Raw genomic sequence first — 4,850 nt, forward strand, 5'->3', positions numbered from 1 at the left:
AATCAATCTCACCTGCCAAAACTTTTTCTCTAATGAAGTGATAATGTACTTCAATGTGTTTGGTGCGAGCATGGTAAATTGGATTCTTTTCCAACATGATGCTGCTAATATTGTCACAATATATAATGACACTGTCAAGATTGTCAAAACCAAAGTCTACCATAAGTACTCTCAACCATGACTCTTCACATGCTGCCAAAGGTGCTCCATGATATTCAACTTCTATACTTGATAATGCTATAGTTAATTGCTTCTTGCTACTCCAACTTATCATACCATTGCCAATGGAAAATGCATAACCACTTGTAGATCTTCTATCCATAAAATCTCCTACCCAATTTGCATCTATGTAACCATAAAGACAAAGCTTTCCATTCTTTTCATAAAACATTCCATAACTGACAGTGGCTTTCACGTATCTCATAATCCGTCTCACTGCATCAAGATGACTTTTACATGGCTTTTGCATGAATTGACTCACAACACCCACTGCATAACTCAAATCTGGCCTTGTTATTGTCAAGTAAATAAGACTTCCAACCATCTTGCGATACATAGTGACATCCTCAATGTAATGTCCATCATCAATCAACTTCACATTTTGATCAAGAAGTGTATCAACCGGTTTGCATGCCGTCATTCCATACTTCTCAAGCATATCCAATGCGTATTGTCTTTGTATCATCCAAATTCCTTATAAAGTGTCGACAATTTCAATTCTCAAAAAATATCTAAACTCACCAAGGTCCTTCATGTCAACAAACTCTTCTTGACATGAAAAATTTGCTCATCATGACTTCTAGTGAGAATCAAGTCATCAACACAGATAACAATAATGACGATCTCTCCATCAACATGCTTCAAAAACAATGAGTGATCAGCAGTAGACTGCTTAAATCCAATCTTCTTCAAGAATCTGGTTATCTTTTCACACCAAGTTCTAGATGCTTGCTTCAAACCATACAATGCTTTCTTCAACTTACACACATAATATGGAAACTCTGGAGGTTGATAACCCTCTGGCTGTATCATATAAACCTCTTCTTTCAAGTCACCATTCAAGAATGCATTGTCGACATCCATTTGCCGTAACTACTTCCAACCGAACATACTTGCCATTGCTATCACCAATCTGACTGTTGTTATCTTTGCAACTGGACTAAATGTCTCATCATAATCAAGACCTTTTGTTTGTGCATAACCTTTAGCAACAAGCCTCACTTTGTATCTTTCCACACTACCATCTGACTTGCACTTGACTTTGTATACCCATTTTGAACCAATTGCTTTCTTTCCACTTGGCAAGCAAACCAAATCCCAAGTGTCATTCTTCACAAGAGCATCCATCTCATCATCCATAGCTGACTCCCATTTTGACTTTCCAATTGCCTCTTGGAAACATGTAGGCTCTTTATGTTGCACACGTGAAACCATATATGCATAATGTTTATGCATGTAACCGTTGTATGTCAATCTATCAACTGGATAACACACCCTCTCTGATCTTCTCAACTATGGTGCACTCTTCTCTTTGTATCTTGCATATAGGGGTACATATTTCTCAACATGCTTACTGTCAGGTGTCTTCAAATGTGGTAAACCATGCTCTTCATCAAATCTTTCATCTCCAGAACTCTCCTCAACCACTTTCTTCTTGCCTTTCTCGTCTTGCTTCTTATCTCTCAAACGATCGCTCCATGGGTTGACACTTCCTGTACTCTCCTCTGCCATATGTGGCCCTGAACTTATAGTTATTGTCAATGGTCCTGTTTTATCAACAACATGACGCACATTCTCTTGCTCTTCACACTCATCTTCTATCATCACTGGCTTTGGTTTATACCATGGTTCATGCTCACAAATCTGAAATCTCTACTGACATAAACTTGTCTTGTCGTAGGATCATAGCACTTGTAACCTTTCTTTTCAACTGGATAGCCCAAGAATATACACTTCACTGCCTTTGGCTCCATCTTCTTTCTTGCTTCATTTGGCACATGAACATAGCAAACACATCCAAAAACTTTCATGTAGGAAACTGTTGGCTTGATCCCATAAAGTCTCTCATAAGGTGAAATTTCATGAATGGCAGCTGTTGGTGTTCGATTCATAATGTGTACTGCTGTATGAACTACTTCAGCCCAATATGTTAATGGCATATTTGTCTCATTCATCATGGCTCTTGCAATCTCTGCTATGACTCTATTCTTTCTCTCAACAACTCCATTTTGTTGTGGTGTGTATCTGTAAGTAATTTGTCTTCTTATGCCTTGTTTACGTAAGTAATCATCAAAACTATGTGACATGTACTCTCCCCCTCCATCTGTACGGAGGCATTTAATTTGACAACCATTCTCTTTCTCAACCATAACTTTGAACTCCAAGAATACCTCAAATGCCTCTGACTTTGCCTTTAGGAAGTAAACCCATGTCATTCTGTTGTAATCATCTATGAAAGTGATAAAATATCCACAACCATTCGGCGTAGCATGATCACAAGGTCCCCAAATATCTGAATGAACAATTTCTAAAGGAATTTGGCTAATTCTCCCCCTCTTTGGAAATGGTAAACGAGATTGCTTTCCAAATTGACAAGCTTCACAAACATGATCAAAATTCAATCTACCAAACTTTGGTAATCCACGTACAATTTGATTTGATTGCATATGCTTTAGTCTTCTAAAATTGACATGACCAATCCTCTTATGCCATAATTCTGCCCAAACATCTTGAGTGGCTGATTTGTTTGCATACATATTGTTGTGTAAACATGGATCTCCAGCTTCCAATGAGAACAAGCGACCTTTCTCTCTTCCACGTGCCAATATCTTGCCTGGTTTGCCTTTGTGAACCTCCTCTATGAAGCAACCATAATGATTAAATCGGACTTGCAACCCTTGCTCTGTCATTTGTCCAAATGATGCTAAATTCTTTGTGATTGAAGGCACATATAGAACATCTCCCAATGTGTTGTATGTCCCGTCTTTTTCTAGCAATGGAACTGAACCAACATGCGTAATCCTATGCATAGTATCATCACCTATAGCGACAAACTCATACTCTTCTAACTTCTCTTTTCTGTCAAACCATTCACCATGATATGTCATATGATTTGTGGCACCACTATCTAAATACCAATCATCTGTATGATGTGGCTCCACCATGCTTCCAACAACATGCTCCATAGGAAATAAATGTCCACTCGAGCTATTGTCATATATATTTTGATCATGAGGATTGTATCCAACAAAGTTTCCTCCATGTCTGCCATAACCTTGGCCTCTTCCACCACGATCACGATTTTGATTTAGCCTTGTGTAACATTCTCTTTCAAAGTGACCGTAAATGCCACATCTATTACAGTATCCATCTCTTTGAGGATGTACAAATCGTACACCTCCACGTCCACGAGGTTGGGCTCTCCCCCTGCCTCTATGGCTGTAATCATTGTAACTTTGACTTTGTTGGTTTTGCCATTGACCTCTTCCAGCATTGTTTCCACGACCATAGTTTCCTCTTCCACCTCTATTGTTTCTGATCTTTGGAATTGTTTTTGGTTGTAGAAGGACCTGACTTTCCTAACTTGACCTCTTCTTGCAAACAAAGGTTTACTAACTCTTCGAAATCAGGCATGTGTCCTCGAACAGATATAGATGTATCCAATGACTTGTATTCCGGTCCCAAACCATTCAATGTCACTAAAACTAAGTCATCATCTGGAACTTCAACATTAATGCTCGCAAGATCTTCCTGTATTTGCTTTATCTCTGTCACATAATTTGATATGGCTCTATTTCCTCGCCATACGCAATGTAACCTTTGCTTCAAGTGAACTTTTCATGTTTCTGTATTGGAGCTGTTCATCCTTGCTAGTATCTCCCATGCTTCCTTTGGAGATTGGGCCTTCTTCACATGTGGTATAAGTAAGTCACTAATACATAGTGAAATCCAATGCATCACTTTACTTGAATTCTCGATCCACCTCTTGTAAGATTCTACTCGTGCTTGCCATGTTTTATGTGCTTCAACATTCTCTCTGTTTGGTTCCAAACCAACCTCGGGACACTCTTGTTCACCTGTAATGTAGTCCCATAAACCTTTACCCATGATAAAGTTCTCCATCCTGTAAGCCCATATGTTGTAGTTCTCTCTGGTTAGCTTCTCTCCAACAATCTGTGTGACTTGAGTTCAACTTTCTGCCATCTTCACTCTCTCAATTGCTTCCAAAGGATTTTGACAAAATTTCGAAAGAATTTTGATTAAATTTGGACAATATCTCAAGTGACAATCTCAACCAAAGTGCTCATAAACACTGACAGAAAATATCTCACTGCCAAGGGAAAATCCACTGACTCAATTTGCCACAGACTGACTCAATACTATGCATAAATACTCTAAAACAATGTCCACATGGACCTGTATGCAAATGCAAACCATACGCTGTCCTGTACCACATATCCATACATCCACCTTCATCCCATAGTCATAAACGACATATGAGGTGTTTAGCGGGGCCAGTCGGGGGTTCGCTCCAGTACCCAATCCATCTTGCCAAGGTACCAAAGCTCCCAAGGCAAGGCTTCAAAAAACCTCACTCGATCCTCACAAAGGCTGCAGTTTTTCAAATTACATTAACCGCATATCCATACATAACCACAAAGTACTCAATCTGACAATATAACCGTCTCAACTTCTTCCCATAACCTTTCTTACATAGGCGGCTATCCATAATGGACCCACAACAACCAAACATAATCTTCGATAACACAATATCATGATGCAAAATCTCTATGTCGCTCTCCAAAACCCGTGTAAATGTTGAATTCTTAACTTATAACATGTAAATCTAC

The sequence above is a fragment of the Adiantum capillus-veneris genome, chromosome 15, assembly GCF_014529385.1.
Source record: "Adiantum capillus-veneris isolate H3 chromosome 15, ASM1452938v2, whole genome shotgun sequence".
NCBI lineage: Eukaryota > Viridiplantae > Streptophyta > Polypodiopsida > Polypodiales > Pteridaceae > Adiantum > Adiantum capillus-veneris.